Raw genomic sequence first — 12,283 nt, 5'->3', positions numbered from 1 at the left:
CAGTTTCCTTCCACATTCCTAAAACATTCATGTTCAGTTCATTGAAGACTCTAAATTGTCCATAAGTGTCAATGTGAATGTGAAGACAAGCGGTGTCGAAAGGCATAGCAAACGGAAGGAGCTAGGTGGTGGCACGCCACTCTGAAAAAAAAGCAATGTCACGTGTTGCACTCTCAAGTACAGAGATGCAATATCACATCACTCTGGGGCCTTTGAAACTACTCCTGGAAATGGTACAAGCCGTCACTTTGGAGTCCAATAATTACTGTTATGACACATATACACTTCATCCCTGCTCTCTTTCACCTTGATAGATCGCTTGCTGTCTCCCTTGTCTACTCATCCTGCTGAAAGTTCATCACTAGGCAGATGAGCTCACTGTCTATGAGAGGCCTCTGTCATGAGTGATGGGCTCCAACTGAATGTATGGTCGCTTTTGTACTCTGTACATTCCCAGCCATCAATATAACATATTTGGCTGGGTGGGTGTGTGACAGGTAAAGAGTGTAGTGCATACCTGTCATAGAGAGGCAAACTAATAAACTAGGTAGCTGGATGAAGGGGGCGGAGGGTTGGTTGGGGGGCCTAAAAAAGGATGTGTCTCATCTTTCAGCCCTCCCTGTGGCTCGTCATCAAGGAAGAATCAGTTTGTGCTGTGGTGAATGTCACAAGTAATAAACCCTGCCCACCCCTGCCTGCCAGTGAAAATTGCATTGGCCATGGTTTAAAAGGTGCACACTGCTCCAGTTTCAACATGTTTGAAGTCTTCATCATCAATAAACAGCTAGATCAAGTAACTTAGTTAAGTGTATTTTGGCTTCTTTTCACAGCCCAGCTGACATTTACTGTATGTTTGTGCATGTTTGTGTGTGTGTGCAATCTCAAATCTACAATCAAAGACAGTTGATGAAGTAAACTGTAAGTGACTGCAACTTAATTGTAGCCAGTAAACACAATTACAAAAAGGACCATACAAAACATCTCGTCATTGGGAAAATAACAGATTTTGCAATGTTACGTTTTTTTGCTACAGCTGTTGTAGTTGTGCGATTACAGTAGATGCTCTAATCGATCATTACATAGTATTTGTTGTTGTCCATGTTCTTCCCAGTTTGACGAACCAGTCATTTTTCCTCTGTTTATGTGTTTATGCAGCATTTTGGAACCCAAAAATGCAATCCTCTTTTAAATGTCTCCAACGGAACCCTTTTTTTTTTCTTTGTGGGGGTGACGAGAGCTGAAGGTTGGGAAAATGGAGGAATTGCACATGACGGTAGCTTTTTCTAGGGTAACAGACCACATTTGTTTGGGATGAAGAACACGGTCCTGACTATAAGACATTGGAATCGTGACGTTTTCAGGCTAATATGTGAAAAAATGTAATGATCATAAGGGAGAAATTATTTAAAAAAATAGTAAATAGGAAGCAAGTGCATTGGAAATGAGTGTATGTTTCTCTGTTGTAACCACCTTTCTTGCCAACAGAAATCCCCCTCTCTCTTTTTTTTTTAATAACACCCCATTTGTTCAAAGGATGAGCAGCATAACTGAATGTGCAATGTGCCAGCTCTTTACTGCCTTTGCCAAACAGCTGATTTTGCTCTTCCTATTAACTGTTTGAAACTTCCAATACCTTGGATCAAGCGTCGGCCCTGTTAAAATGATCATTTTGGGTCTGCCCCAGGAACTGGCATGCGATGTTTGTGAAATTACAATAAGGTCTATGTGATTGGGCAAACTTAAGATGATGTTCCACCAAAGTAGGTTGCAGTATTAGTGGAATAAGCACTAGTACCAACTATAAACAGAAGGCCAAATTCCAGGACAACACATCAAGAATTACAATGTCTTACCCTTTCAGAATTGAGAAAACTGTAGGTGTCCTTCTACAGATTTGCAGTCATACAGTTATCTACCCAGGCAACCAGGAGGAGACTGCATTCAACCCTTCTCTGCACTCATTATTTCCCTTCACTTTCAGGCCCGTTTGCACAGCACCTGCACTTGATCTTAGACCAGGGCCCGCCCTAACAATTGTGATGCCCGAGACTAGAGTTTATATGCCCCCCCCCCCAGCCCCCCATCAACGATTTACTGTACAAATGCTTCCAAAAAAAGTTGAGTTTTTAACATTGCATTTAATTGATCTGATCATGTCGCAGAATTTAAAATATAAAATGGCACATTTTTCTTCATTTCATGACTGCATCTTTACTGTTAAACAAATCATGGGGGGGGACTTCCAGTTGCAACAGACGACAAAGTGTACGCAGGAAAGTGGATAAGATTGCACGATTGTCTGTGTCTCATGTGTTGTTTTGTATTATTTTGTCATTTTTTTGTTAACTTTACTTTTGATAGTGGCGCGGACACCCGCAGCTGCTCCTCTTGTTTTATGTTGAGAGGGAAGAAATTTCATCTGTGCTGTGTTACGTGTTACACATACAGTACATTTGACAGTAAAGTTTTATCCAATCCAATCCAATAATAGACATATCAAAAGAAGCAATAATTTGACCTCTCTTTCTGCCATTTTCCTTCTCGTTTTTAATGTGTTACTCTTTTTTCTTCCCTGCATTCTGGAAATTTTTAGTTATTTTGACAAGTTTACAAAGTGCAGGGAGGTCACATCAATAAATCCCCCCTCCCTTCCAGAGAACCAGCAGTATACCAATCAGTGAGAGGAGGGTGTATTTGGTATTATCAATTGGAAACCGTTTAAAATTTTAATCCTGTTCCTGATTCTGTGCTAGTTGTCAAGTTATTCTATCCGTGCAGCTTCCCATTTTGTAATTCATCCACAGATTTCATCAGAATTTTATTCTATGATCATATTTTTCCCAAACTCCCAGTGTATTTACAGGGCCAGGCCTGGGCATCACGGCCAGACAGCGATGAATCGGTATTCTGTCCTACATGGAGGTAGGATTTGAGGATCGCAGCATGGAAAGGGTAACTTTGGTGGGGGCAGTATGATGGTGTTGTTGGGTGTTATCTCCATCTCCGGAAAACCAAGGACTGACATCTCAAAACAAAGATTTTGAAATGAGATTCTACAAGACTACCAACTATGAACCAAAATGCATATACCGATAAATATCTTTATTGTCCTCTAGACATCTAAATTTTGGAAAACCCAACGTAAATACGCTTACACTAGATTGTGTTTATGTGAAGCACCCTAAATGCTCCACTTTCTGGCCTCCTCTCTTTTCCCAGGCCTTTCTCTGGAGGAGGGGAGGTGTGAGAGGTGATAACCCCTCTCCATCACCCTGACAGTGGCGGCGGTATCACACCAGGGCCTCTGGATGGAGTGGTGATCTCCCCAGCCAGGCAAAGTCGAGGAGGGGCCGGCGAGAGGTTTGTGGGGGAAGGAGGAGGGACTCCATTACAACAAAAGCGCTCTGGTCTAGCAGCAGTTTTATCTTCTTGACAGACGTTCTTTCTCCCAGAGTCACTCAATGCTGTGTGATATCAGCTGTGGCGCCATCTTGTTATCACAGTGATGGAGGCCAATGGCTTTGTTGGATTTTGGTTATCATAAATGAGTATGACCACACGTCTACTGTATAACTCCACCCTGGTCCAATCAGATACGTTTGCGCTGCATGCTGATGTCTTCTTAATGTGTTTGATCAGCCTTTCATTTGCACTCTGTGTGCTTAGGTATGACGCACAACACTGTCATGCAAATGGGGGTCACTGAGTGATAAATTTCTCTTTTGTTGAATGGAAAGATATGAATAGTGTGGGAGGATAATAGTGTGACTCATGCTTCACTCCAATGAAAATGATGGAAGGAGGGATAGAATTGGTCAGGAGTCGCAGCCTTTACTGTATACACTGTTTGCCATTCCACTGAAATTCGGGTGCACCTGAATGGGGAGTGTAAGACTGCAATACACACACACACCAGGAACCAAATTCCTTGGCGACTACATTGGGAGATCTGTTACAGGCACTGGCTTTTCAAACATAATTATGTTGAGTTTAATTGCCAGTAGAGATTTTTTTTAATATATATTATTGCAGCTGTACTTTGCACTTGTATGGAATGGCACTGCATCACAAAGAGATATGTTTTCAATATATGGCAATGCAGTTCCACACCACTCAAAAGTAAGCATTATCTCAATAACCTTATACAAACAGTTCTTATTTGATTTTGATAGTATACCCAATGGGATATCAGTCGGTCACTTTTCGGAACGGGAGTGTCACAGTTTGAGTCCTGCTGTGGATATAACCCTCGCTGAATACTCTGGAGTTGTTGTGCAGTTCAAATGTCCTTGACTGTGATTTACGTTGTTTTACAAAATGACTGACAGAATACTTGATGGGTTTGGACTCGTTGACTTCCGAAGCTCAAACGGGACATGTCGCCTACTTGTCAGTACAAGCTTTTCCCTTATTGGTGGATTTGGCAGTGAACATATAAGATAAGATAAGATAAGATAAGATATCCTTTATTTGTCCCACACTGGGGAAATTTACAGCCTCCAGCAGCAAGAATGTGGGTAGAAAGAAGAAAGAAGAAAAAACAAACAAACACCGTTCAATTAAGTGCAATATAAATACAAAATTGATAAATCGCAGTGCTATTTACAATTGTTTTTCACACAATATTATTGTTATTATTTTTATTCAGCAGCCTGACAGCAGCCGGTAGGAGCGTCGGTATCTCTCCTTCTTGCAGCGCCGGTGTAACAGTCTCTGGCTGAAGGAGCTACCAAGTGCTGTCAGGGTGGGCTGGAGGTGGTGGGAGGGACTGTCCATCATAGCTTTTAGCTTAGTTAGCATCCTTCTGTTGCCCACCTCCTCCAGAGTGTCAAGGGAGCAGCCCAGGACAGAACTGGCCTTCCTGACCAGTCGCTCCAGTCTCTTTCTGTCCCGGGCCGAGATGCTGCCCGACCAGCAGACAATGCCATAATGGATGGCCGAGGCCACCACAGAGTCATAGAAAGTCTTAAGGAGCGACCCCTGAACCCCAAAAGACCTCAGTTTCCCGAGTAGGAAGAGTCGGCTCTGTCCTTTCCTTTTATTTACATAAAATGGGCTTATTAACAACATACATATAATGTAACAGAATGCAACAGAAAGTACTGAAGGAAACTGAGGCCCTATTGATGCATTATAAATAACAAGTTAAACTAGCATTGCGGCGAAGTAGTAAAACTCTCCTGAGGTCTCACTTATCAAAGAGTGTGTAAAATTCTAACTAAAAGTACTGTATACGTATAAACAAAAAACTGGAAACAGCGCACAAAGAAAATCTGACCTATCAAACCATGCATAGGTACACACACCTTTAGGATATTTTCCCTTGATAAGTCACTGAACTTCGGCACCCACAATGGTCAGTGCAATAGCAGTAAATGAAAATGAATGAGCCATGCTGGCCTGATCGCGGAAACCACCTCACTTCCACTATCCCAGCAATAGGGACTGTAGGCACAGGAAATCTACGCCCGGCTCTCCCAGACCGGAAGGTAGGCAGCCCGCAGACTCGCAAAGTGGATATTCACCCAAGTGAAAAGAGACTACTGCCACAGCCTCACCCAACTACTAGGCACTCCATGTGGTTAGTGTGGTAAACCACAGACATGTTGTCGTAGCGCATAAGTACGTGCCTGTCCCATAGGCGTGGGTGGAAGTGTCGTACGGTTGGACACATGGTCACCAGTTCCAGAACATTTATGCGGTCCCCCATCAATAGCGAGACCCTTGTTCCCTACACTGCTTGGCGCTGCCAGGTGGCACCTCAGCTTGTGGCGTAATATACACAACTGAGTTATCCCAAGTTTTCAACACAATGTTACACTGGATTGGCAGATACTTAAGATTCAGTTGCTGGACACGAAGGGAGCAGTTGCGCAATACTATCACCCTCTCTGAGTACATGGTGGTGCACCAAGCACACACATTACATTTCTTTTGATTCCTTCATTTTCACCCCAGTTTAATCTACAATACAAACAGGACACCACACCATTCCTATATATATATATATTACTGTATATATATATTACTGTATATATATATATATACTGTATATATATATATATATATATATATATATATATATATATGGAGCCAAACAAAGGCTCCAAGCCTTGTCCAGCCGCCTAAAGCGGTACACGAAAGAGAATGAGGCCAGACGAATAAACAGGCTGTTCGCAACACAACCTGCGAAAGTGTACGCTCAGTGGCAGGGTCCTAACAACAGACCTGACCCACCAAGACTGGAAACTGAAAGTTACTGGAAAGGCATATGGGAGAAGGAGGTTGCACATAACAGCAGTGCACAATGGTTGGTGACCCTGAGAGAGGAGCACAGACACCTCCCTGAACAGAACCCAGTTACCATAACAGTGGCAGACATACAGGAAAGAGTCTCAGATATGAAGAACTGGACAGCACCAGGCCCGGACATGGTCCACACCTACTGGCTAAAGAAACTCACAGCACTCCATGAGCGCCTAGCAGCACAAATGAACCAGCTGCTGAGGGATGGGACTCACCCAGGATGGCTAACGGAAGGGTGAACGATCCTGATCATGAAGGATCCCTCAAAGGGTGCAGTCCCATCCAACTATCGGCCAATAACCTGTCTCTCCACAACATGGAAGCTCATGTCAGGCATCATTGCGGCTAGGATAAGTGGACACATGGATCAATACATGAGCGAAGCACAGAAGGGCATTGGTAGAGATACCAGAGGAGCCAAACATCAGCTCCTGGTTGACAGAACAGTCGCACAAGACTGCAGGTCCCGACATACCAACCTGTGCACAGCCTGGATTGATTACAAGAAAGCCTATGACTCGATGCCACATACATGGATCACTGAATGCTTGGAGTTGTATAAGGTGAACAGGACCCTAAGAGCCTTCGTTACGAACTCGATGAGGATGTGGAAAACCACACTTGAAGCCAACAGCAAGCCACTTACCCAAGTGTCCATCAAATGTGGCATATACCAAGGTGATGCACTCTCCCCACTGCTGTTCTGCATAGGACTGAACCCCCTAAGCCAAGTAATCACCAAGACAGGCTATGGATACCGCCTCAGAAATGGAGCGACGATCAGTCACCTCCTCTACATGGATGACATAAAGCTGCATGCTAAGAGCGAAAGGGACATCGATTCCCTGATCCACACAACCAGGATCTACAGCAGTGACATCGGGATGTCATTCGGGCTTGAGAAATGTAGTCGGATGGTGACTAAGAGAGGAAAGGTAGTCCGCACTGAAGGGGTCTCACTCCCTGAAGGAACAATAGCAGACATTGAGGACAGCTACGAGTACCTCGGTATACCACAAGCCAATGGCAACCTCGAACTGGCAACAAGGAAAGCGGCTACGGCCAAGTACCTCCAGCGAGTGAGGCAAGTCGTAAGAAGCCAGCTCAATGGCAAGAATAAGACCCGGGCAATAAACAGCTATGCCCTGCCAGTGATCAGATACCCTGCAGGAATAATAAGGTGGCCAAAGGAAGAGATTCAGACCACGGACGTTAAGACCCGGAAGCTCCTAACCATGCATGGAGGGTTCCATCCCAAATCCAGCACCCTGAGACTGTACGCAAGCCGAAAGGAAGGAGGCCGGGGACTAGTGAGTGTGAGAGCCACTGTCCAGGATGAAACATCCAAGCTCCATGAATACATCAAGGAGAAGGCTCCAACAGATGACATACTCAGAGAATGTCTCAGACAATGGGGAACAGAGGATGAGGCGCTGGAAGAGGGACCATCATGGGAGGACAAGCCCCTACATGGGATGTACCACCGGACATAACTGAAGTGGCTGATCTCAAGAAGTCCTATCAGTGGCTAGAGAGGGCTGGCCTGAAGGACAGCACAGAGGCACTCATCCTGGCTGCTCAGGAGCAGGCCCTGAGCACCAGAGCCATTGAGGCCCAGATATACCACACCAGACAAGACCCAAAGTGTAGGTTGTGCAAAGAGGCACCTGAGACGATCCAACACATAACTGCAGGGTGTAAGATGCTGGCAGGGAAAGCCTACATGGAACGCCATAATCAAGGTGCTGGCATAGTCTACCGAAACATCTGTGCGGAGTATGGACTGGAAACCCCAAGGTCAAAATGGGAAACACCTCCGAAGGTGGTGGAGAATGACAGAGCGAAGATCCTGTGGGACTTCCAGATCCAGACTGACAAGATGGTAATGGCGAACCAACCAGATATCGTGATCATAGATAAAGGGCAGAGGAAAGCCGTTGTAGTGGATGTAGCGGTCCCAAGTGATGGAAACATCAGAAAGAAGGAACACGAGAAACTCGAGAAATACCAAGGGCTCAGAGAGGAGCTGGAGAGAGCCTGGAAGGTAAAGGTGACAGTCGTTCCTGTGGTGGTCGGAGCACTCGGAGCAATGACCCCCAAACTAGATGAGTGGTTGCAACAGGAACAACATCCCGGGAACAACATCGGATATCTCAGTCCAGAAATGTGCAGTGCTGGGAACAGCAAGGATACTGCGCAGAACCCTCAAGCTTCCTGGCCTCTCGTAGAGGACCCGAGCTGAATGAGGGACGGACACCACCCAAGGGGTGAGACGAGGATTTTTTAATATATATATATATATATATATTTTTTTTTTTTATTTTTTTTTTGAGAGAGAGAGAGAGATTTAAATGAAATATGAATGTTGATTGTTGATAACATGTTTCCAAGTTTTTGTTTTACAGACTCCCAGAGATAGCCTCGGCCATCCTCCGGCCACCCCAAGGATACAATTCTTGCCCCACCACTATCCATCCATCCATCCATTTTCTGAACCGCTTGATCCTCACTAGGGTTGCGGGGGCTGCTGGAGCCTATCCCAGCTGCTCTTCGGGCAGTAGGCGGGGGACACCCTTAATCGGTTGCCAGCCAATCGCAGGCCCCACCACTAGTGGCGGGTAAATCCACTCATCACAGTGCAGCAAAATATTGTGTTGACAAAGAGGGATTGAATAAGACTTTGCACTTTGCTATCACGGCCTGCTGGACAGATGTCACAGTACAAACAAATAGAAGAATAGCATCATAACACAAGCAGGCCCGAAATGTTTACAATAACCATATGTATGCTGTAACTCTTCGCTGCAGTTATTGAGAAAATATTTGGAGAAAGACTTTTACCACCCACCCGTCTTGCTAACAGCAACACTCCTATCACGTCTCCTATCCAGTTCTTTTTTAACACATGAGCACAGACAGAGTTTTCATCGCAGTTTGAAAAGACGCACTCCCCAGCTGGTTGAGTGCGTTTGCAGATTTTACAGACCAGGCCTTCATTTCTTGGCCTCCCCTCCTCTTCGTATGGTGCACAACCGTAACACTAAAAAGAGGACTGGGAGTATAATAGGTTTTTAAATCAACTAACCTCGCTTTTGTTCTTGAGATTTCTTGTGATTAAGTTCTATATCAATCAACTTCACCTTCCTTGACTACTTTTGTTGAGTGTCTTCACGCACAGGTAGTGTCTAAGAACCAAGCCATACGGTACAGTGTTAAGGAAATGAGAGCCTGAGATGGGACAACTCCCTGGCAGAGCATGCTCAAGAGTTTTATATTTACTGCCCGTGTTGGTGCGGCTCGCTGATGCTTTTTTTGTGCCATTCAAAATTCTCATTGTGTCAAGGCTGCGCTGACATACAAAGATGGATGTGTTTTTACACTAATTCCACCCCCTACATCCTGCCTTAAAAAATGTTTTGTTAGAAATGAACTTGTCAGCATGTGTGTTTTTGAAACCGACACCAGTGAGAAAAGACGGAGCAATGTGTTCCAAGGATTGGATAAATATTTGATATTCCACAGTCGAGGCCACACGATCACGGTGGAACAGAAAACGCACACAAAGTGTATTTAAAGACGGAGGAAAAGAAACACAACTTCATTGCATTACGGTCCGGCATTTCCCTTCATGTTGTTTTCTTTTGCCCTGATTCAACTGCTTCAAAGGTTTGGCAACATACAAAACCACTCAGAGAAAAATATCTTTGCTGGAGTTGCATTTGATGGAATAGCATTCACACATCTTTTGTATGTACCGGTACAACATTTGATCTTTGTCCTCTGAGGCGTTGATCTATTTTACTTCGTGGATCTTTTCATTAATTTGTCACTTTCTCCTGGTTTGCTTCATAAGCCATCGACACTCTTACTTTATTCACTGGACACACACACACGCACCCACACACACATATATATGTATGTATGTGTGTGTGTGTGTGTATATATATATATATATATATATATATATATATATATATATACATTTTTTTGTCTCTGAAGAGTGTGTTTATTATCACTAGCAACTCGTCCAAACAGGAGATTACGTGTCCGCAGTGAGAGCCAGCATCTATAAAAGAATAGCATGGAGGTCAGAATTTCTCGAAGTCATCTAGCTGCATTGTTTATTTGGAATTTTCCAGATTGTGCCAACAGTAGTAACCTCATGGATGGAGGTATGAAAACTTACTCACACTTGAATGCCGCCCTCCCACCAGCACCTTTAATAGTTCCATGTGCTTCAGCAAGCTTGGAATATTACAAGCTCAAAAATGAAACGTGTCCGCTTTTCTTAATGTGTACTATACACATTTTAGATTTGATCAACTAGGTGATGAAACTACTGCTCATACATTGCTGAAAATGTCCCACTTTCCGACTTAATAAACTGTCACATCTTTGCATGTGCACCTATTGTTTGTAGATGTTCATTGTAGGAAGTCTTTGTTCATGTTTGTGTGTCTGCTTCAGACTTTCTGTCGTAGCATGGAAGTTGGGGCCCGGCACATGTTTTTAATCAGGCAATCTGTGGCCTGGCCAGACAACAGTACACCCCCACCTCACAGCCCCCTATTCTTTCCACCTTATTCCTTCTCTTATTCCTTCCTTCCCTCCACTTCTCTGTAATGAAAACATTTTTCTCGCTGTCTGCTAGTGGAGAAAGGCTCTCCGTCTGCAAAAAGTGTGAAAGAGCCTGGCTGCATTGTATGCATTCATCATGCAGCGAACCTTCTAGGCCCTTTCATCGAGCTAACAACGACCTTTTGTACTCGCTACAGTTCTCTGATGTACAAAACTCACCAATCAGTGGAACAATTATCAAGTGAAATGTCAACTTGTTTGTGTACACAAACAGATGTGGGGGCTTATCTTCTTAGTGTGCGCAAATTGTATTTGGGTCTGCCAAAAGCAAGGTTCAATTTGCGCATTGCGGCAGCAGCGTATGCAAATCGAGTAGCTTATTAGGTGCGATCTGATTTACTTAATTTTAGATTAATTCTACTGACACTAGTCAGATTAATTCTACTGACTTTTTTTGCATCCTTAAATGGAGCATTTGCAAGGTAGGTGCAAACAAGCATGCAAAGCGGTGCCAGCGTGGCAAAGTGAGAGGCAGGGTGGAGAACAATTGCGCTTGCGTAAGTGTTTGCTAACAACAATGTTGACAACATATCGTTCACTCAGCAGTGCAATTTGGGAACGTCTGAATAATGCAAGCGCTGATTTGGAGCCATGCAATATCAACTCCTTTCGACTGTGTATTTCTGTCTGTCTGAGCTATTTTTTTCAGCACACTATGACAATTGGCTTCTCCTAGGGCAGTTTTCCAATTGTTGCATAACAATAATTACAATTGAGACACAGTATGGTCAACATTAAGTAAAGGCCGGATGGGCCGCCAACTGCTCATGATACCTGTAATCCCAGAAGGAAAAGATCAGCGTTGACAGTATTAAAAAAAAAGTATTGGGAAAAAAATGAAAATCACTCAAAGGCCATGCTAATGCTGGAAAAATACTGACAAACCTGCCGAATGTGAGCATTTTTTTTCTCCGTTCCCATCAAAGTCAACAAATTGATTGTCTTCTAAAGATCATCTTGAGTGATCAATCATTCAAGAGCAACTCAGATTTATCTTTCCATGGCCAACTCAGATTCGACTCGTGTTTACTATCCATTGCGTCATCGTGTGAAATAGCAACAAACTGGGAAAGTACAACTCCAGCATCGTAAAGCCAGCAAATAAAGAACACCTTTTGTCATAAATAATGATGAAATTGGCAAATATTTGACAACAGATTATCATTTGTCCATAACTGGGCGAAACTGCGGACGAATCATGGATTTCACTGTCATAATGGGATAGATACGATTTGTTCAAAGGGCCAATTAAAAAAACAATAGTTTGTCCTCCACACAAGAAGTTAGAAGTTAATGTTAGAAAAAATACTTAACTAGATCTAAGACTGTAATTACAATT

The sequence above is a fragment of the Hippocampus guttulatus genome, chromosome 10, assembly GCF_054856545.1.
Source record: "Hippocampus guttulatus isolate MCC_2025c chromosome 10, RoL_Hgut_1.0, whole genome shotgun sequence".
NCBI classification, from domain to species: Eukaryota; Metazoa; Chordata; class Actinopteri; order Syngnathiformes; family Syngnathidae; genus Hippocampus; species Hippocampus guttulatus.
This window is presented reverse-complemented; position numbering follows the sequence as displayed.